The 22,851-nt window shown below is 44.5% G+C and overlaps 1 protein-coding gene across 1 annotated transcript in view; it reads right to left on the bottom strand.

Moving 5' to 3' along the window:
- Window positions 1-7,157, bottom strand: part of MAP3K12 (mitogen-activated protein kinase kinase kinase 12) — a 139,963-nt gene extending 132,806 nt beyond the window's left edge. The window contains exon 1 of the mRNA XM_081937235.1: window positions 7,029-7,157. The gene's annotated coding sequence lies outside the window, so the exon portion shown is untranslated. The remainder of the gene's footprint in view (window positions 1-7,028) is intronic.
- Window positions 7,158-22,851: the final 15,694 nt, after the last annotated feature.

Genomic DNA, 22,851 nt, shown 5'->3' with positions numbered 1-22,851 from the left:
GGAAGAATTGCCTACTATTCAGGAATGGATGATAAAAGCAGTAAATCTAACAGAGATGGCCAAAATTACAGCATATTTGAAGGACCATTCGGATGAGAAATACAAGTTAGAATGGAGAAGATGGATTATTCAAAATAAATATCGGACTAGGAAATTTCAGTTAGCTTATGAGTGAAGGTATAAAGAATGTTACAATTTACCTAAAGTTAGCTTAACAAAAGGGGAATTAAAGCACAAGAGGAGGTAGGATGTCAAAATCAGTTAGCTTATGTTAGCGTATGATTGTTAAATGTTTATACCCTGTATTTTGCTCTGGGAGGTTGGGGGGAGGGAGGGTCAGAGGGTGGGAAGGGGTAATATTTGTAAAATTTGTCAAAATCTTTAAAAAAAAGAATCATAAGGTACAACACTTAATGACAGTCATAGGGTACAAATAAGCAATCAGTAAACAATCCATATCAATATAAATCGTAAGGATACAAGCAACAAAGTTACAGTCATGCAGTCATAAGTGGGAGGAGATGGGTGATAGAAACAATGAGAAGACTAATAGTAATGCAGCCTTAGTGTATGGTTTGACAGTGGTGAGGGAATTATTTGTTTAGCAGAGTGATGGGGTTCGGAAAAAACTGTTCTTGTGTCTAGTTGTCTTGGTGTGTAATGCTCTATAGCATCATTTTGAGGGTAGAAACTATTTATGTCCAGGATGCGAGGGGGTCTGTAAATATTTTCTCAGCCCTCTTTTTGACTCGTGCAGTGTACAGGTCCTCAATGGAAGGCAGGTTGGCAGTAATTGTTTTTTTCTGCAGTTCTGATTATCCTCTGAAGTCTGTGTCTGTCTTGTTGGGTTGCAGAGCCAAACCAGACATATGAGAACTTATGTCTGCAAGGAGCTACAGTCCATGCTTATCATACCTTCAAGCCACGCTCAGACACATGCTTCCATCAAGACTAAGCCATTATTCTCACAGCCAGGTTTGAACAGACGTGCCTATAGATATGCTGATGCTTTTAATTAACCCGGAAGGGATTGTTGCCAGGCAATGAAAGCAAGAAGGCAGAATGTTTACCTTCCATCCCTAGTTCAAGGGGGAAATGTTGTTTCAGAGTATATACCTGTGCTTTAAAAATTGTCCCATCAATTCCAATGCCAGGTCATTTCTTATCATAAGAGAATTTTCTCCGTTTTCTCAGAGGGTGGAGAACGACAACAGTTTTATGTTTCACCGCAGTTTTATGAAGCTATGTTTCGGGGAAGCTGGGAAGATTTAAACCTTGCACGGTCAAGGCTGCGCTGCAGCTATGTATGAAGTGAGACATAATAATGAGACAATCAGGAACACTGAATTGTCTTTCCAGACACTAAGTGGAATCACAAAGCAAAGGGACTGAGAACTAAAGCCCATTTAGGTGAGGGTTATTATGCTTTTCAGGCATTTTGACTGATTCCACAATGTGTGTGAAGGCAAACAGGAGGGCTATATCTCAACTTCTAGTTACTTCTATTTTCCTAAGTAAGATTTTTTTGGGAAGAGACACTTGTGTCTGGTCAAGTCTATGGCATCAGTTTAGGGATGGAGGCTTAGTGTACTGTCAAAGGGATCTCAAGTGGGGTGATGGTTCTGGCAGGAGATTGGGGGGGGTCATTAAAAGTGTTATAATAATAATAGACAGATTGTCAGACTCTGATTGGAGAGATCTGGGTTTGAATCCCGCCTCAGACCCTGAAACCTCCTAACCGATTTTGGCCTGGTTATTATATCTCATGCTGGAGAAGACTCCTGTGAGTCCCTTGGACTGCAAGGCGATCGAAGCGGTCAGTCCTAGAGGAGATCAACCCTGACTGCTCTCTAGAAGGCCAGATCCTGAAGAGGAAACTCAAATACTTTGGGCACCTAATGAGAAGGAAGGACTCACTGGAGAAAAGCCTCCTAATGCTGGGAATGACTGAGGGTAAAAAAAGAAAGGGACATCATTACAACAACAGGAGACAACATGTTGAAGAGGCAGGCCACAGGAGACAGCTACTCTGCAACCATGCTGTTGTGCATTTCCTATGCAGTTCTATGACGCTTGCATAAGGGGCCTTCCTGATTATTTAGTTCCTTGGTAGTTAGTGGCGGAGGATGCTGTATTTTTGAACCTTTCTGAGGCCAGCCTTGATTCATTAAAATTTCCACTGGCAATGGTATGGGACTGTTCTACCTCCTGGTCTATTAAAAGCATTAATAATATTCAAGAGTGAATGAGTAATATTTACTCTTTGCTAACACTTTTAATGGACATCCAGGACCTAAATTAAGGCAACCCATAGAAACTGAATCCTGTGTCACCTTCCTTAGTGTGGAATATTATACATACACGTACATACCCCCCACACCCATGTTCACCCATATGCATGCACACACACACACAGACAGACAGACAGACAGACACACACATCCTGATGTAAACTTTGATTTATAACCATTCATTTAGTGATTGCTCGAAGTTACAAGGGCGCTGAAAGAAAGTGATTTACAACTGCTCCACACTCTTGTGACATCATAGTTTCCCAACAGTTAATGATAAAAAATCAGGCACTTGGCAAGCAGCAAGTCAATTCGCAAATGCAGTGACTTCCTTAACAACCATTCACAAAACTGGACCTGACTCAGTTTGCAACTGCCTTGCTTAGCAATGGAAATTCTGATCCCAATTGTGATTGTAAGTTGGAGTCTATCCATATGAATACATACATATACACAAATACAGGTAATCCTTGACTTACAACAGTTCATTTAGTGACCATTCAAAGTGACAGCCACATTGAAAAAAGTGACTTCCGACCATTTTTCACACTTACAACCATCACGGCCTCCCCGTGGTCATGTGATGAAAATTCAGAACAATTGGCAACTGACTCATATCTATGACCGTTGCATTGTCCCCAGGGTCACCTAACCACTTTTTGCCACTTTCTGACCCGCAAAGTCAATGGGGAAGCCAGATTCACTTAACAACTAAGTAACTAATTTAACAAACTGCAGTGATTCACTTAACAACAGTGGCCAGAAAGGTTATAAAATGGGGCAAAGCTCTCTTAATCAATGTCTCACAACCACAGAAAGTTTGGGCTCAATTGTGGTCATAAGCCAAGGACTAGCTGTATACTCATTCACATAGATATACACATACAGTATACATATGCATGGCACTTAGATATGGGATGCCCAATTTTAGTCCAGTTCAATAGAATCTCAGCTCCCAAGATTCCTTAATTTGGGATTATGACGTTGATGATGATTTGTTATAGCTGACCCCACTCCAAAAGACTCTGTGTTGATGCCAAGGCAGTAAAAACTTCTTTTTGTTTTGTTTTTTAAAAAGCTTGCAATCATGTTAAATATCTCCATTTGGGAAGGGGGACGTCTTAAAATTCTCCCTAGCACTCATTAGAGAGCTATTTTGGTGTAGTGGTGAAGGCACCAGATCTGATTACTGGTCCCACCTTAGTCCCTCCAGTCACAAAGACAACTGGATGGCCTTGAGCCGGTCACTTTCACTTAGCCCTACGAAGCAAGCAATGGCAAACCACTTCTGAAAAACCTTGCCAAGGGACCTGCTCAGACAGTTTCCAGGAAACAACACAAACTCAAAGGAACAACAACAATAAAAGAGCCCTTGTTAATTGAACCAGGAGATAAGGCATCTTCTAATGCAAAAGAAGTCAAGCTATAGCATCAGTGTTGCCAGTCTGAAGGATGTTGGTGAAATAATTATAGGGAATACAATGGAGCCAAACTCCACCTGCAATAGCATGAAGTAGGAACAAGATGCTAAGAGGTTATGAATTGTATTGCTTCAGTCGGTAACTTGGGAAATAATTTTCTGAATCCTATGTAGATATATTCTCCAGCCATGCTGACCGGAGAATTCTGGGAGTTGAAGTCCACAAGTCTTAAAATTGCCAAGTTTGGAGACTTCTGGCAAAGACTATGGCTTATGGTAGTTGTACTCCAACCGCCATGTACCCAGGTTTTACTATATCTCTGGGTAGCAGTTCTCACAGAAGTATCTTCCCCATCTTTTCCCCCATGGAGAGATCATGGATCTTTCCATTTGAAAGGGCAAGGGATTTCTACTTAAGAGTTGTACTCCATATGGTCTTCTGTTGTAGAAGGGGAGGACACTAAGAGTGGCCCATATGCACAGAAATAATGAACAATGAATTATGCCTCTGCAGAGAGATTTTTAAGGTCTACCTCTGAGCTGGGAGGGTAACGTATTTATGTTTTTCCACATCTTTTGGGCAAGGAATAAGTGACAGAGATGGAAAGAATATATTTCCAAAAGTTTCTCATAAAGATCAGAAACCTTTTATTTTAAGAGGTGGAACATTTTGCTCAACAGCTACACCATCGCAGGAAGTACTATTCCTCATTAAGAATGTATAGAATTGTAACCTAATTATTTCTTCATCTGTTTTCTTCTAGGGCTGGCATTATTATTTTTTCAGGCTTTCATGTAAAAGCAGAATACCCTTTGCAGTACCTATAGTTTTTTTTTCTTTTTTCGCTTTTAGTTTATTTGGATTATGGTTAGTCCTCATATAAAGAATTCTGTCACTAGGCACGGGCTCCCTCTAAAAACAGTTTGTGACCATATGGTAAATATCTATATATGTATATATGCAGTGGATCTCATCTAACAAAAAGTTGTGATCTGACACAGAAATGGGATAAAAAACATTCCATCTGCTGATCACCTGGCTATTTAGGAATCTGGCATGGATTTAATAATGCCTAAAAGTTTTTAGTAACATCTTCATCTCCATGTAGGTAATTCTGACTGAAAATGAAGAGAAAGTAACACTACCTTTGTTCTACCTTGGAACAAATTTGTTCTTATAGCAAATTCTATTTTCTAGCTGGCGCATCATGAGACAACTCTGTAATTAAATTAAGGGATTTTTTTTTGTTTTGCTCCTGACCCAACCAAATGAGGGGGGGAGGGGGGACAGTGCCTCCTTTTGTACCATATTATAAAATGCAGATTGATTCTATGCTGTTTTAAAGATAGATTTGCTTAAGGGTATTTTCCCCACATGTCCTCTTTGTATGTGTGTAGGGGAGGGCAGTGTGAGGAAGGCAGAGCAGGTTCCATTACGTTTCCTAAAAACTACGGACTTCACTTCCAATTACCAGAATTATGTACTTTCTTTCAACTTTTCAGGAGCTGGACAGCTCATTTTCCTCCTCCTGCCCTTGTACAGTATATACCTCAGGATAAACCCATGCTTAATTCTCCAAGTCACTTCACCGTGGGGCGAATTTGTTGGGGAGACCGAAAACCAAGTGACTTTCCCAAGGTTACAAAACAAATGTGCAGCAAATCCAGAATTTATGTTCATCCCATCTCCCAGTGGCAGCCCTTAATCCATTATGCTTCATAAATCAGACTGGGAGAGCATCTCTTTCTGCTCCAGAAAAGAAAGGGGATTAATAAGGAAAAGTGAACAAAGGTTTATTCTGAGGGTATTCCAATCAGGGAGCATAAATCTTGTTTCCTTGCTTCGCCAAGAGACACTGCCTTTCCATATCCCTAACATTTGTCTTTCCATAGGGCCGGAGGATGATAAAGACTGAGGCTATTCCCTCTAAATCAGTAAGAATGCATTTTTACATCCATTTGGTATGAAGGGATTCCCCTAAACAGGATGATCTTTTTTTAAAAAAATGATGAGGACTTTAGCCCCCCTCCCTGCCACCATTTTATAGCCAGGAGGGGAATTCAATTGGTATCAATGAATCTCATATAGAGTTACAAAACTCAGGCTATGCTGTGGCCTCAGTCTTTAAAATCTGCTTTCCAGGTACCTGATCTGAACCATCATCACCAATCAAGAAGGGCTGGGGGTGGGGGGAGGGTGTTATGAAGCAAACACATGGCCTCTTTTCTTGCTCTTAGGTAATCAGAGTGAAGTGGCCAGCATCTTCTTTCTGGGACCAGGTTTCCATATCCGCAGCTGCTGGCTTCAGGAGGCCTCCTATTTTATGTGCCATAACTCTCAGCTAGTGGTTGTTTCAAACTAAACAAGGAGGCCTCTAAGCATTTCTAGCATGTGGTGTTTGGGAGATCACAAATGCATTCCTCCTCCTCCCCCACCATCCAGCCGGTGCCCCCTTTCCTCTCCCTCCCCTCCCAGCTCTGAGCCCTGGGGATCTCTGTCCATCTGCCTCTTTCACTAGCATATTGGTCCAGTTTCCTTTTTTAAAAAAAAAAATCCAACCAACCCCCTCCAGAAGGCCCAAGGCCGAGGAAGACCACTCTGCAGGCACAAACAAACAGCCAGGATGGGAGGCAGCCAGCCAGCTATCTTGGCCTTGAAAACTGCATCCTTCTTTCCCCACAGCCGCTCTGTCTCTAAGCAAAGGGGGGGGGGGAGAGAGGAGAAGGGGGGAGGGTGCTGAGGGAGAGAACCATTCCAAGGCAGCACTAAGGCTGGCACAAGTCCATCACCAGCCATCCATATATCCCGTTCTTCCATTTATAGTTCACCTATTTAGCTGCAGCCTTGCAAGCCTGAGAGTGCTTAGCATCCTTCTCGCCTCAAACACCTCCCCTCCCATCCGCTCCCCACCTCGGTGTCCCATCTGTCAAATCACTTCTAAAGCAAAAGACCACCTTCGTCAAACTCTCACCTTGATCGGAGGGGAGGGAACAAACTGGAGCATCCTTTGGGGGACATGGTGGAGGGATGACCCCCCCACCCCTCCCAAGGTACCCTAAACATGAACTAGGATCGGGGTAGGAGAGAAAAGGGATCAAAGGCTCCTTTGCCTTCTCCTCATCAGGACTGGACGCCTCTCCTTCGCCACCATCAACTCTCCATCCATCCTCCTGGCATCTCCCTTCCCCCACCAGTGACAGCTCCGGGCGGCCCTTTCGCTCCGCTCGCCCGGGCCCGCATCCCTTTCTCTCCTCCCGACCCCGATTTCTGCCCCTTTCTCCTTTGGGCGACGGACCCTCTCCGAGCCTTGCCTTACCTTTCCGGGGCGCCTCGCCTCTCCTTTGCAGCGGGCGATCCAGCGGCTGCAGCGGCAACAAAAGCGCCTGCTCCTCCCCCGCTCCGTCAGCCGGGCAGGCCGGTCCCCATCTGGCTAATCACCGCGCTCCCCGGACACGAGCAGCAACAGCAGCTGCCGCCACCACCGCCGCTGGAACAAGGCGCATCCTCCCCGGCCGTGGCGCGGCGCGGCGCGGCGCGGCGCACGCAAACAAGCAGAGCCCAGCCAGAGCGGATAGTAGGCGAGATGCAGACGGAGGATGGGAGGGAGGGAGGGGGACAAATCTGGCTGTGCCAGCCCGGGATCGGCCGTATCCCCCGTCGACCCCGGGCAATTGCAAAGGGGGAACAGGCTCGGTTCTGCAGTGGGCAGGCTTCTTACCGCTCTCCCCCCTTGCGCCCCCCCCACTGGTGTCATTCTGGGGACAGACACGCCCTGAGCCTGGGGAACTTGGAACTGCTTCTCAAGCCAAACGGAACGCCAACCCCTTAAAGGCGAAGCGCCCTTGCGTGCAAGCCGGAGACAACCTGGCTCCCAAGGAAAAAAAAACAACCCGTCGTAAAATTCAACACGACGAGGGAGGGAAGGCACACACACACCTTTGTAAGATGTATCACCTATGGCTGGCCTCGACTTACGACCACAATGGAGGCGATTTCTGTTCTTTGACCAGAGGTTGGCGAAGTGAGTTTGGCCCTATTCTTGTCACCGTGGTTAAGTGAAGCGCTGCAGTTGTTAAGTGAGCCAGGGACGGGTTATTGGCTTCCCCATTTGACTTTGCTTGTCAGAAGGTTGCAAAAAGGGATCGCGTGACCCTGGGATGCTGCAACCATCATAAATACGAGCCGGGTGGCAAGCGTCCACATTTTGATCGTGGGACTTGGGGGATGCTGCAGTGGTTGTGTGTGGGTGCAGAACCCTCGTAAGTCGCTTTTTTCAGTGTCGTGGTAACTTCGAACGGTTCATTAAATGAACTCTTGTATGTCGAGGACGACTTGGATTCGAATTCCCATCGCCAAAAAAGATGGCCATTGCCAGAAAAAATGACTGGCCTACAATGCCTCCCGGGATAACATAAGGGATTGGGAACAAAGGGACAATGGACCAGTGAACGAATGGCGGTGGAGAATTAGTTCAGGGTTTTAAACAACAGGTATCAAAAATGCTCCCTTTAGAACAGTGTTTCTCAACCTTGGTCCGCCTGAAGATGCGTGGACTTCAACTCCCAGAATCCCCCAGCCAGCTGGCTGGGGAATTCTGGGAGTTGAAGTCCACGCATCTTCAGATGGACCAAGATTGAGAAGCACTGCTTTAGAAGGAAATAGAGAGAAGGGAGTTGGATAATGGGGTAGAGAGGTTTCTGGTTGTTCCATCCCAGAAGGAGCATTCTTATACTGGTGAAAGTATGAATCACAACCGAGGCCTACCCTTTTCTAAATACTGTTGAACTCACTGGGGTTACCTTTGAACAGAGGCCTCTGTGATTGCAGTGCAAAATTACCAGGGTCTTAAAAGAACCTTCTGGGCGTGGAATCGTTAACAAGATTTGGGTCTTTCTGATCATATTCTGATTAGCGCAGATGGAACTATCTCCTTTCCTTTTGGAGGACACTTGTATCCCCAAGCCAATGCCTGCTTGGCCTGTTGGGCTGGGACTACAGTTCCCATAATACTCAACTTACATGGCAGACCAACTGAATTCGGAGAATGGGAGGCTCAAGGCATGTAAAAAACATTGTGTGGAGGATGAGTGACTTGCAGTTGGAAGTATCTAGTGGCAGTCATTACAAACAGGACCAGTTTGGGGGCATTTTATTCACAAAGTCTGCACCAGTTCAAAAGCAGCTCTGAGCTGCTGGTGATCCCCCCCTCTCCCTCTCTCTCCCCCTCCCCCCTCCCCCTTCCTCTCCCTTCCTTCCCCTCCCTCTCCTCTCTCTCTCCTATCATCATCCTATCATCTCTCTCTCTCTCCCCTTCCCTCCCTCCCCCTCCCTTCCTTGCCCCCTCCTCTCTCTCCTCTCTATCTCTCTCCTCTCATCATCCTATCATCATCCTATCATCTCTCTCTCTCTCTCCCCTTCCCTCCCTCCCCCTCCCTTCCTTGCCCCCTCCTCTCTCTCCTCTCTATCTCTCTCCTCTCATCATCCTATCATCATCCTATCTATCATATCTATCATCTATCTATCTATCTATCTATCTATCTATCTATCTATCTATCTATCATCTATCTATCTATCTATCTATCTATCTATCTATCATCTATCTATCTATCATCTATCTATCTATCATCTATCTATCTATCATCTATCTATCTTTTATCATCTTTGTCTGTCTGTCTGTTGTTAAACTTTCAGTGGAAAAGTGTTCATAGTTCCTAAGTGAACAACAGTTACTACTCATTGTACATGTTCAAAGTGCTCTCTGTTCATGTTTCTTTGCTTCACGGAGACATGGAGTTGAGAGGGACCATTGATTCCAACTCTGCTCAGTGCAGGTGTCCCAATCAGAGCAGCCAAACTAGATGGCTGCTTTTCCTCTGAACACATTCAACGATCCATAGGATTTAGCTTTCCTGATCATCCTGTTGCTCTTCTTAGCACTTGCTCCATTTTTTCTGAATCTTTTAAAAATATGTTGCTCAGAACCTGCTGCAATATGCAAGGGGGGGGGGGGGGGCAGGTGTCTCATCAAAGCAGAATACTTATGTCTTGGGGTTTGTAAATTATACTTCTGATGATGATGCACTCTACAATTTCATTACAATATCTTTTTTGCAGCCATATCTGTCTCCTGGCTCAGACCTAGTTTCAAGTCAATTTCCAAGATGTTTCTACAAATAATTTTGCCAGGTCATCCTGTACTTGTGCATTTGATATTTTGTTCTCCACCTAAGAATTCTGCATTTATCTATATTAAATTTCATTTTTTAATCTTCAGCCCATTTTTCTAATCTCCACCGAGATCACTTTGCAGTTTACTTCAGTGTCCTAAAGTATTTGTGTCGACCCCAAATCTGATAGGTATTACTTCTACCTCTTTATCCACTGTATATTGTTTAGAAACAAATATGGAAATGTAGGTGGCCCAGATGACCTAATTCCTGTGGCAGCCTACAATACTATCTAGACCCGCGCCAGTCCGGCTTCCGACCCGGTCACAGCATGGAGACGGCCTTGGTCGCGTTGGTAGATGATCTCTGGAGGGCCAGAGATAGGGGTTGTTCCTCTATCCTGGTCCTATTAGATCTATCAGTGGCTTTCGATACCATCGACCATGGTATCTTATTGCGCCGGCTGGAAGAGGTGGGCATAGGGGGCACCGTTTTGCGGTGGTTCCGCTCCTACCTCTCCGACCGGACGCAGTGTGTGTTGGCAGGGGAGCAGAGGTCGACCCTGAGGCCACTCACTTGTGGGGTGCCACAGGGGTCGGTCCTCTCACCCCTCCTGTTCAACACATACATGAAGCCGCTGGGTGAGATCATCCGTGGTTTTGGGGTTGGATACCATCTGTACGCTGATGACACGCAGCTGTACATTTCCACCCCAAACCACCCCAACGAGGCCGTCGAAATGATGTCCCGGTGTTTGGAAGCCGTTCGGGTCTGGATGGGGGACAACAGACTCAGACTCAACCCCTCCAAGACTGAGTGGCTGTGGCTACCAGCGCCCCGGTTCAACCAGTGGATGCCATCGCTGGCCATAGGGGGCAAACAACTGCCCCCCGTGGAACGGGCACGCAATTTGGGCGTCCTCCTTGATGCCCGGCTGTCGATGGATGACCATGTGACAGCCGTGGCGAGGGGGGCGTTCCACCAGGTTTGCCTGGTGCACCAATTGCGCCCCCTATTGGATCGGGACGCCCTATGCACAGTCACTCATGCGCTGGTGACGTCTCGCCTGGACTACTGCAATGCTCTCTACATGGGGCTCCCCTTGAGATGCACCCGAAGACTACAGCTAGTTCAGAATGCGGCCGCGCGGGCCATCATGGGAGGAACAAGATACTCCCATATAACACCACTCCTGCACGAGCTGCACTGGCTACCTGTGGTTTTTCGGGTGCGTTTCAAGGTGTTGGTTACTATCTTTAAAGAGCTCCATGGCATGGGACCTAGTTACCTGCGGGATCGCATCTCACCTCACACATCCCTACGACCAATCCGCTCTCACAGGGAGGGACTCCTCCAGGTGCCATCCGCCAAGCAGTGCCAACGGGCGGCGCCTAGGAGTAGAGCCTTCTCTGTGATGGGCCCAACCCTCTGGAATGACCTCCTCCCCGATATTAGAACTACTAACGACCTCCGTTCCTTCCGACAGAAGCTTAAGACCCACCTGTTCCAATTAGCTGGCTTAGCCGATTTATAGCTCCATCTTTCACCTCCTGGCAAACATCTTATTGTGGAATTTTTAAGGGAATTTTAATTTTATTTGCATTTTTAACTAAATATGGTACAGTATATTTTCTACTTCCTCCGTCTATGTCTATGTTTATGTATATGTATATTTATGCACATCTATTTTGATATGTATATGGTTTTTAATAATGACTGTACACCGCCCCGAGTCCTGTTTAGGAAAGGGCGCGGTTTATAAATAAAAGTTTGATTGATTGATTGATTGATTGGTCCAGTGGTGGGTTGCAGGCGGTACGCCCTGGTACACGCGGAGCCAGCCCGGAGCACCGGATACCATTCCGGTACGGTGCTCTGGAGGGCCCACCCGCCTCCCCGAGCTCCTTACCGGTGTTTAAAGGTTTCTACGCTTCTGCGCAAGCGTGTGGCACATAGAACGCCTGCACAACACTCTGCGGAGCAGCTGTAATGTCACGGAGGCGCTAAGATGCATGTGCACACGTGATGTGCATATCCATGGGGATGCCGCCAGCCCTGTTCCAACTGTACCTGTTGGAATGGGATTTGAAACCCACCACTGATGTTGACTTGGCTCAATTTGATGAGAAATCATTGGAGTCCACTCCTTGGGTACCATTATCAAGATAGCTCTGCATCTGCTTAATTGCTATGCCATCCATTCCACCGTTAAGTTTTTTTAATGAGTAGCACATCATACGTTCTATAATCAAACAATGTGCAATGTATTGTGAGGAATATTCTAGGCTCTGTTGGAAAACAAATCTCTCATATTCATGCCAAACTCTATTGTGATGGCGTGTTGTCTTGTGGATTTAACAAAGGAACATCTGGTTGTGATTTTTTGGGATGAGTCAGATTGTATTAGTCCTGAGTGGACAGGGTTCTCAGGATGATGAACTCAGCTATCTGTATAGCTAAGGTTTCTCACAGGATGTATGGTTGAATCCAGGTGGAGGTAAATTTCATCTATGAGAGAGAGGATGATCTCATTAATGCTTACGGAGGCAGTGGTCCACCCGTGGGGTGAAATTCAGCAGGTTCTGACAGGTTCTGGAGAACTGGTAGTGGAAATTTTGTGTAGTCCGGAGAACCAGCAAATACCACCTCTGGCTGGCCCCAGAGTCAGGAGGGAATGGGGATTTTGCAGTATCCTTCCCCTGTAGGAAGTTATCACCCAGCCCTCTCCCAGAAAAATGAAATATCCTAGGAAATATTGAAAAGGCAGAATATTACATTTCCCTGGATGCGAAAAGGAAGAAGCATGTTTTAAAGACAGAGTAGCTCCCTGCAGCTTCCTGCCCATCCCCCTTTGTCAATAGGCCATTAAGATGCCCAAGCCAGTCCCTTTAAATAATAACGAGTTCTCCCCTTCAGCTCCAGGGTGATGGGATTAAGGCATGATTAGCCTTTACCCACTCACCATATGGCATCTGAGAACTCAACCAAACCTAGATTCAAAACACAGCTTAGAGAGTTGCCTCTGTGGCCCCATGGGAGTCTGTCAACCAATTGGAATACATTTCTTACACAGGAACAGGAAACAGAGAGTTGGGGCTGAACAGAGTATAAAAAGCCCAGCAAGCCTCTTCCTCATCCCTTTCTCTTCTTCCTCACCCAACATTGAAGCATGTGATCACCTTTTCTGTTCAGGACTCAAGCCATGTGGTCCTGTCCACCATTAAACCATCTTTCCAAGCAGCCTCCATGTCTCCAGTGTCTTTTTCCCCACTTGGAGCTGAACCCAGGAGGACATTTCTTTCAACACCCCCAGGAGTGGGGAGGGGATGGAAATTTTGCAGTATCCTTCCCCCAGGAGTGGGGAGGGAATGAAGATTTTGCAGTATCCTTCCCCTCCACTCCCACCAAGCCACGCCCACAGAACCAGTAGTAAAAAAAAAAGAATTTTACCACTGGTCCACCTTCTTCTCAAGAAGCCCTTGTTGGACATGATGAAGACGCTGAGGTAGTCACCCTGCAGTTGTAAAGAGCCTTGAAGGAAGTAGATTATCTGGACTCATTTTGTCCTGTATAAGGCCTATGTATAAGATTGTGACAGCATTGACCATGGTTGTGGAAGACCTCTGGCAAGAGCAGGATAGGAATGGTTCTCCTGCATCTCTCAGCAGCTTTCAGTATACCAATCATGATAGCCTTCTAGACTGACTCAGAGATTGGGAGTGGGGAGCCATGATGCTACAATGGTTCTTCTCCTTTTTCTAGGGCAAATTCCAGTCTGGATTATTAGGAAATAAGAGGTCTGTCCCAAACCCACTTAAGGATCTCTTCTCCCACTGCTTCATAGATTTCCAGATGCCCTGGTAGCCACCTACTAAGCTTTCATGGCATGGGACTGAATTATTTGTGGAACCATCTTGTTCTGACCACGGCTTCCCCAAAAAGCACGAAGCAGATTCCTGGTCCCTTTTATTAAACAAATGTGAATTCTTCTCATTCGCATTCAGCAAAGGCCTGGTAAACAGTCTTTCAAAGGTGAATTTATGACCACAGACCTTATCTATCTTGGAAAGCTGCCATGTAAATATTTTTCAAACGAGATGGTATGCAAGGAAAGACTGGGCACAGAGTCCCTGAGATTCACGGACAGATCTTCACACTCCTGAAACGAATCTAGTGACTGAACAAATTAATTGCTTCCTGCAAAAGCCCATTCCCCTTTTGCTCCTCTTTTACTGTCCACCTGTGGCCTTACTCCCAAGTCGACCCTGATTTCTTAGCTGTTCTTTTCTTCTGGCAGCTCTGCACATGTGCATACTGGGAACAGGCTCCTGCTGTTCCTCTGCCTTACTGCTATCTAGCTCCCAAGGCAGCTGAGAACTGCCAGACGGCCCTGGCCCCATCTCTGGTTCTGACGCGGAGCCCTCGTCTGAGCCTTCCCCAACCTCCAGGACTGGCCCACGTTCCTCCTCAACCTCCTTACTTCCAATTCTGCTGCCAGCTCTGCTGGCGCGCCACAAAACATCCTTCTCCAGTTGGTTCTGTCTCTCTCCCTGCCTAAATCCAACAGCGTGGGCATGCTTCAGATTCTGCCCCCTGTCCTCCGGCAGTGTGCCTTTTCAGTTACAGTGCCTTCGCTCTGGAACACCCTACCCTGAGGTTTATTTGGCCTTGACCTTGCTAGCATTTTGTAAACTTTTGAACGCCCGGATGTTGTCTTGGCAGGTGATTTTGAGTGGGTTTGGGTGCCATTGTGTTATATTGTTATCATTATTGTATTTTTTTTCATGTTGTTGGTTCTGGGAGGAACAGACTCAGGCTCAGTCCTGACAAGACCAAATGGCTATGTCTACCTAGGTCTTCCAGAATTAGAAATATTCCAATATTGACTCTCCATGCACTTCACATTCAAGGTTTGTGAATGAACTGGGGGTCCTCTTGGACTCTCAGGTCACGCGCCAGTTGTACCCTTTTCTGAATTGGGAAGCTTATCAGACAATCATTCTAATCACCTAACAACTGAATTACTGTAATGCGTCTAAACGGGGCTGCCCTTGAAGACCGCCCGGAAGCTACAACTGGTCCAGAATGCAGCCACATACAGTAGGTAGTGACGGGGATGCTGCATTTTGATGCATGCATGAATCCATGGCTTCGGAGCTCTACTGATTGTCAACTGGCCTCTGGGTGCAAGCCAAAATGCTGGTTATATTACATTTGAAGTCCTTTGTGGCATGAGACCTGGCTATTATTTGCTTATTTAATCAACTTGCATACCTTTCCATAAAAGTTTCTGGGTGATGAACAATATAAAAACAAAAACAAAATCAAAACAGCTCAGTTTGCAATCACTAGCATAGACAGGAGCGGGTCCTTTCACATACGGATCCTGGACATGCAACTAGGTCTTTAAGACTTTATGAAAGGGCATCTGGATCAGGGTCATCCTGATTTCTGGAGGCAGAATTTATCTGAAGGTCCAGTTATCTCCAGTCTTCCCTACCCATCCAGTTCGGCCTAGCAGGTAAATGCACTCTGGGTTCCATCAATTAAAGAACGTCATGTTACAGGACTGAGGAAACTCATCTACTCAGCTGCAATTCTTACCCCTCTGGAATGCTGTGCACTCCAGAGGGGCAAGAAATTTTGTGTGGCAGCCATCCTTATATCATCCAGGGAATTACTGAAGCCTTGGTGTTCTCCCAGACTTTGAGGACAAAGTGATTGTGGAGCCCCAATTTTATGTTACACTATATTTTTTTGGATTATAAGATGCACCTTTTTCCCTCAAAAAAGAGGGTGAAAATCTGGGTGCGTCTTATACACCGAATATAGCATTTTTAGCCTGCTGAAACCCCACCCCCTTTCAAAAATGGATGTGCAGGGGGTTTGGGAGGCTTGTAAAGTGCTCCTGGGGGCTGGGGAGTCCAAAAAAGAGCAAAAAAACAGGCTGTTTTTGCCTCCCTATCCCCCAGGAGCACTCTACAAGCCTCCCAAAGCCTCTGCATGCCCCCCCTTTTTTGCAAAAAACAGCCTGTTATTTTGCTCGTTTTCACCCCTCCCCAGCCCCCAGGAGCACTCTACAAGGCTCCCAAAGCTTTGTATGCCCCCCTCTCTTTTTGCACAAAATGAGGCGTGCAGAGTACTTGGGAGGCCTGCAGAGTGTAAAGACTTTTTTTTAAAAAAAAATCTTCAAAATCATGGTGCATCTTATACTCCAGTGCGTCTTATAGTCAGAAAAATACGACAGTTTTAGTATTTTGCTCTTCCATTCAGTTGTATGCTTTTACAACTTGTTTTTTTAACTTGTAAACCACCAATTAGGAGCTAAGCAGCCTATTTAATGAATGAATAAATTAATAGTACAGTTTATTCACTTATTAATAATTGGGATATTACTTAGGATTGCAAAGACACCCTGACTCCAAATCTAACCACATGGGGTGGCTTCACAAAGCATGCCAGGTACAATAATGCCGACTCTTTTGTGGATTAGGCTATACAAATATCATTGTGTTTTCTCCATATTACAACACTCAGGATTTCAAAAGCTGTTTGGCTAATATGGTGACAAATACTCTGTTAGGCTTGGCATGTTTGTTTATTTATTTATATCCTTCATTATTATTTTTTTACTAATAACTTGAGGTGGCGAACAAATCCAACCCATCTTTCTCTATCTAGTTTATATTTTCCATATAAAGTAGGCAAGAAAAGATCCAAAATAATTTAAAGGTGTGTGTCTATAGGGATAGAAGTAAATACCCTCCCTTTTGTTCACATTGAAGATAATTCCATGAAATCCTTCAGTGAAAGTAAGTCCTGGGATAGAACAAGCCGTAGTCAGTTACATTTATCCCAGTATCTATTCAAAAGGTTCAAATAGAAACCATGGATACTTTCCCAAATGGGAACGCAACTTAACACACAAGTAGCATTTCCAAAAAAGATCTCCATTAGATTTCAGGAGTGTTTGGATACTCACATGGCACCAGGACACAGCAATCGTATATATCAGTTGCCAAGTTGGTGAATTTTGATCATCTGACCGTGGAAGTTGCTGCAATTTTCATAAGCGTGAAAAATGGTCACAAGTCACTTTTTTCAATGCTGTCATAACTTTGTCATAACAGGTCACTAAATGAACTGTTGCAAGTCAAGGACTGCCTGATCTCTGTTGGAGGATAAACTCTCCCAAGCATAATACTTCCAGGAAATTTCTTTCGTATCTTGCTAACAACTTTTACCTTCAAAAGTGAGGGAAGGCGCAAGAGGATTAATTGGTCTGATAAGCTATAAATCAGTTTGAAAGGTTTAGCTGGGGAAATGGAAGTAGCAGGGACATTGGAGGAAAGTGAGTATGTAATGTTGGAGTTTTTGATTTAAGGGAACTGAAAAAAGAATATCGGCAAATGTGAAACGTCAAAAAGATTTCAAAAATGGGTCTCAGTAGGCTTCCATGACCAAAGATCTGACAAAGGCCCAGGATGGAAAATTTAAAAGCAAAGTTATGAAGAACACAATTATAGACAATACCAGAGGTGATATTTAGCCAGTTCTGACCGGTTCTGGTGAACTGGTAGCGGAAATTTTGAATGGTTTGGAGAACCATCAAATACCACCTCTGGCTGGCCCCGCCCCGATCCAATTGCTGCCTCCCAAGTCACAGTTGATCGGAGTCCCAGCTGATTGGCTGGTCTGTTGCCCTGCACAGGAGAATGGAGCAGGTTAGTGCGGTTGGGAGAGAATGGGGATTTTACAGTATCCTTGCCCTGGAGTGAGGAGGAAATGGGGATTTTGCAGTATCTTTCCCCTGCCATGACCACCAAGCCACACCCACTGAACCACACCACGCCCACAGAACCGTTAGTAAAAATTTTGAACCCCACAAGAAGAAGATAGGAAAAGAAGCTTATGGTAACACTAAAAGCTAAATGAATGTCTGAAAACAAAGAGGAGAAAGTGACATGACCGTTTTTTACCCTTATGACCATTGCAGCATCCCCATGGTCACATGATTTACATCTGGATGCTTGACCACTGACTCACATTTATGACGGTTGCTGTGTCCCTGAGTCATGTGATCCCCTTTTGCAACCTTCTGTCAAGCAAAGTCAATGGGGAAACCAGATTCATTTAACAACTGGGTTACTAATTTCGCAACTGCAGTGATTCACTTAACAAATATGGCAAGAAAAGTTGTAAAATGGAGCAATATTCACGGAACAAATTTCTCACTTAGCAACATAAATTTGGGGCTGAATTGTGGTCGTACGTTGAGGACTACCTGTATGAACAGGTTGTGAAGAAAATGCAGAGCTCACAACTCCAATGTTGGTTACATCTTATCTAATAAAAAAAACTTGATGTTCCAGCAGGCACATCTGAAGAGCAGGACAAAGGGATTGGTTTGAAACCTGAGACTGAAGCAGGCATGGTCAGAAAAACCCCTCCTCACTGTGAATCATCTTAAATTTTCAGCAGATGAATTCTGTGGCTACTGAGGGAATGAGCTTATAGTCTTGTGAAACATCCTGTGCTAAAAAAAAATCCTGAAGAGGTGCCAGAACAGTAAAAAAAAATCCTCCAAAGTAAGAAAATGTAAATTTAAAAAAAGCTAGATTCGCCAGACCATCAGACATTGAAAGCTAGGAAGTTTCTACCAGGGATAATTGAGAGATTTTGCACTGTATGCACTCTAAAAACAATGCAGTGTCCAACAACAGCCTAGATTTGACAGGAACGGAGTTTGTTAATCAAATAGTTTTTCTTAATTGACTACCCTTACTAGATAGTGGGGATGTTGTGGATGCAATATATTTTGATTTAAGCGAAGCGTTAGACAAAGTGCTCCACACCATCCTGATTAGCATATTTGTTTTCAGAAAGTCTTCAGACACGAATTACCTCTGCTGCCCAAATAATACACCGGGAATGCCCACTTGAATGTGTTGTTGTTTCACTAGTTGTATTTACAGTAAACAGTATTCACAATTATTGTTGTAATTGTGTATATTAGAGTGAGCCTGACAAAAGTGACATAAATCTGTATACCAGAATGAATGAATCGACTTTCATGGTAAATTCTAAATTTCTTGTGGTGAAATGCAGTCCAAGGTAATGAAGATCAGTTTGTTAGTTTCTAACTGCAGCTTTACCAGTTTTATGCAGCCTTTTAAAACTCTTCAGTTTTTGCTTTAACTACTTTTCCATATTCAAGACACCGGCCTAGAGAAATCTGGGTAGCACCAATAGTGAGGATTCCATAAAGACTTTCTCTCTGTATATTCTTCAGTTTAACTGGGGCTGCTTTATTGATTTTGGAGGTTTCAAGAACAAGATAGTTTAATGCACACCTGGAGAAAAAATGTCCACACTGTTGGGAGCCTGCCAGCAGCCAACAGAGCTGGCAGCAGAGTCAAACAGTGAGGAGGTTGGGGAGGAGCATGGACCAGTCCTGGAGGCTGGGGAAGGCTTGGACGAGGGCTCTGCATTGGAGGCAGAGACAGGGTCGAGGCCATCTGGCAGTGATCAGGTGCCAATGGAGCTAGACAGCAGTGAGGCAGAGGAACAGCTGGAGCCTGTTCCCAGTGTGTACATACGCAGAGCTGCCAGAAGAAAAGAACAACTCAGAAATCAAGGTAGACGTGGGAGCAAAGTCACAGGTGGAAGGTGATTGGCACCTCCCATAGGAAATAAAAGAGGAATGAAAGGGAAGTGGGCTTTTGCAGGAAACAATGTGTTCGGTCGTTCGTTAGATTTGTTTCAGGAGTGTGAAGATCTGACCATGAACCTCAGAGATCTGTGCCAAGTCTTTCCTTGCACAGCACCTCATTTGGAAAGTATTTACATGGCAGCTTTCCAAGGTAGGTAAGTTCTGTAGTCATAAACATTCCTTTGAAACATGGTTTGCCAGGCCTTGCTGAAGGTGAATGAGAGGAATTCACGGTTGTTTAATAAAAGAGGTTTTGTTGGGATCGTGCTTTATTTTGCCTCATGATTTTTGGGGAAGCCTAGGTCAGAACACACACCAAGACTGAGATAGTCTGAGTTATGTGCCTATGCAACAACCACTTAAGTCACTTGGAAATACCACTGGCACCATTGGTTCCTGGGCTGAAGAGGATAATAAGGTGTGTTGTGCTTTTTCTCTTAAGTGAAAGCAAAGCCCCAACTCTTGTATTTGGTATGAGGCTTTTGCAAACGCTCCACAGATCAGCCCAATCCAAATAGGTAGGCCACTTGAGGAGGGGCTCCAAGAGCAGAATCCACATCCTGGGAACCAGCCTCCAAGAGATTTTGGTCAGGAAGGAAAAGGTAGCATCAAGGGCCTACCTGCTCCAAAGTTCATTTTATACTTCATGGCCCAATTTATATCCCCATTCTTCCTCAGGGATGGGAATATTCTAGCAAGGTCGTCATCAGTTACTATTTCAAATACCATGCACAAATATAAAGACACCAAGAATGGAAGGGAAATGGTGGGGAATACAAAAGGAAATTCTGGAATCACCACTACACATTGCCTTTGCGCTACCTGCTACTAATGGTGCAAGGTTTTAGAATCTACTCCGAGACTAAAGATACAGGTCATCTTCAACTTACAATCATTCAGTTAGTGACGGTTTGAAAGTATATTGGCACTGAACAAAAAAACATTTTTCACATTCACATCCTTTGCAGCACCCGTGTGATCAAATTTTGGATGCTTGACAACTGGCATGCATTTATGACGACTGCAGTATCCCAGGTCAGGTGATCACCTTTTGTGGCCTTCTTGTAAACGAATTCAATGGGGAAGCCAGATTCACTTAACAACCATGTTAGTAACTTTACAACTGCGGGGATTCACTTAACAACTGTGGCAAAAACGGTTGTAAAATAGGGCAAAAGTCACTTAACAACTGTTTTGTTTGGGAATGGAAATGTTGGGCTCAATTGTGGTTTTAAGATGAAGACTACCTGGATTGCGGGAAGTTCTCCTTACTCCTTTAGAGGGAGTAAAATCAAATCAGCTTTGTTCCCTATGCCATCGGTCTGGTAAACTTGCAAGATTCGTTTTTCTCACCATGTATATGTATACATCCAAACTAGACTTGTGTTGTTTCTCTGTGTCATGTAACATATGTGGGTATATACATAATTTTGTATTTATTTATCTATTTTGTCATGTTTGTGTCGTGTATATTGGAGGTGGTGACCCTTTGAGAGCTATATGCAACAAAATTTCATTTTAACGTATGCTGATTAGTGTACATTCAAAGTGATAATAAAGATTCTATTCTATTCTATTCTATTCTATTCTATTCTACTCCACTCCACCCCATCATCTTTGGGTCCAACGTCATTTTAGATGACTTCACAGACCTATGTAATTTTCTTGGAAACATTTGGAAATGGTTTGTCACTTTCTCCTTTCAGGATATATATATATTTTAAAAATTTCTAGTTCAGGCTAAAGTATTCTGGATAAATACCCATCTAAGAATGAACCAGGGCCAATTCTGCTTAGAATACCCCTGGATATAAATTAAAAAAATTGTAGTGCCATGGAACTGATGACATCTATTCTCTCTTAAACCTTGTGATTTTTAGTTTTTTTTTATAAAAAAAATACTGGTTTTATTAATTTATGGTTTTTATTATGCCATTGTAACTATCCAGAGCCATTCTTTGTGAGATGCGCAGTCATATAAAGACAGACAAATAAAAAAGAAGGAAACTGGCATTAAGAGAGCTCCAATATACAAATACTGTACACAACATTTCATGAACAATTCCTTCTTTTGAAATTAGTGCTGCACATATTGCCTAGCTCTTAAATGGGGAGCTGTCCAAACGCTGACCACCTCAACTCTTGGTCAGGCTTAGTCAAGACACCAGCAGCATCCTAAAATCAAATAAAAAGCTGGGATCTTGCGAAATTGGCCTATCGAGTAAGATTTAATGGATCTTGTATGAGATTTCACAAGATTTCAAGTAAGAATGACAACAAAATCGCTGAAACTGTACAAGTCTTGGTGTAGCTTCTGAGATTTCGGGGCCATCGTTTCCTTTAATGTTATAATTCCTGGGTGTCCTGCCCCATTACACAACATGGCGCTATGCCACCTAAGCACACTGCCAGTGGGCAATGTTTTTAGTTTGCGGCCAAAGAAGGTTGTCCCCTTTGTAGAAATTTTTCTACCCTTTGTGTGTGCATGTGTGTGCGTGGACACCTTCAAGTCAATGTAGATTCCCGGTGACCGCCTTGATAAATCTCTGCCATTTTCTTAGCCAGATTTTCCAAAGTGGTTTGCCCTTGCCTCTTTCCTAGGGCTGTGAGAGGACTGGCCCAAGATCCCCAATTGGCTTTGTGCCTAAAGCAGAACTAGAACTCACAGTCCTCCAGTTTCTAGCCTGATGCCTTAACCATTACCCCAAACTGATTCTCACCCTTCATGGGATGCTCAGAAAAGTAACAGAAGGATACCTGGCTTTGACTACGCAATGGTGGATTCTTGCTCAGGTTAACTAGAAATAAACCTCTGGAAAAATCTAGCCCTTGTTTAATTACATAAAATGCCCCAGGAAAGAAATTAAACACAAGTCAAACAAGACGTCTCTTCAAGAGAGAGGGGGGGGGGGAGGGAACAGTTGGAGAGCCAGAAATAGCGCCCTGCTGTTTCCCAGTTTGTTTCTGCCATTATGAGTCACCTGCCTCTCAGTTTTGCACTGGGCTTCAGTGATGCAACAATTCTTTATATAAAACTGCAACCACCTGTTCATCGGGACGGACAGGGATTAGTTCCAGGTGTTCCTGAACTCGTTTCCCCCCCCCAACCTCCTTTGCCGTGTAAGAGACCAAGGTTTGCCTTGTTTGCTGTGTCTACATCAGGCAAGCCTGAAAGAGCCTTGTTTTGTTTCTGGCTTTGCTTCTGGTGGAAAACCCCAGTGGTGCCAACTTCCACCCCACAGGGGAAAAACAGATAGCCG

Source organism: Natrix helvetica, assembly GCF_964273705.1.
Source record: "Natrix helvetica genome assembly, chromosome: 1".
Taxonomy (NCBI): domain Eukaryota; kingdom Metazoa; phylum Chordata; class Lepidosauria; order Squamata; family Natricidae; genus Natrix; species Natrix helvetica.
Note: the sequence above shows the minus strand (reverse complement) of the source record. Positions and strands in the feature narration are given on the sequence as shown.